The following is a 679-nucleotide window of genomic DNA, read 5'->3' as shown; positions in this document are numbered from 1 at the left end:
GGGCAGCCCTGCCCTACAAGGCCTCATCCCCCCCCCCCTAGCTGTGCCAGGCCGGCCACCTGGAGGCCACCCGTTGCTGCCACTTCTCAGGAGGAGTCCCTGAGCTGGGGCATGAGGGGGCCTCAGGAGGTGTGTGTGGGATTGCTTCTCAGGCCCCTGGGCCTAGTCTTCCTACCCTGAGGACCCGCACCCAGGCCCAGGCTTCTTGTGGGGAGGGGGCTCACGGGCTGGGAAGGGGCCATAAGAAGTCAGCTTGGCAGCAAGAACCCTTCCCTGGGGGCCGCATCTTCAAGACCTTCTTCTAGACTATGGATTTGGGGGCATGCTGCTGCCGGGGCTGTCCAGGAGGCTGTCCACCCCCTTCGGGGCTCTTCACGACTGCGGCCTCCCAGTCCCCCAGCTCGTGCAGGCAGAGGGGGAGACGCTGCCTGCCCCCTGCCTGCTCCCTGCCTGCTCCCTGCCAGCGGCCAGCGGCCCCAGATGTGCAGCGCGCACAGCTGGAAACAATCAGCCCCGGAAACTTGCTCGGCTGCTCCCCCGCGCTCCCCCGCGCTCCGCGTCTCTGCTCCCTTTTTGTCTCTCTGGGTCTCTGTCTCGACCGCTCCCTCCCGGCACCCTCACCCCACCCGCCACATTCCAACCTCCCTGGCAGAACAAAAGCCGCCCCAGCCCCCGACGC

Source organism: Tupaia chinensis, unplaced genomic scaffold, assembly GCF_000334495.1.
Source record: "Tupaia chinensis unplaced genomic scaffold, TupChi_1.0 Scaffold000146_1, whole genome shotgun sequence".
Taxonomy (NCBI): Eukaryota; Metazoa; Chordata; class Mammalia; order Scandentia; family Tupaiidae; genus Tupaia; species Tupaia belangeri.
The sequence above is the reverse complement of the archived record's forward strand: the minus strand, read 5'-3'. Positions refer to the sequence as shown.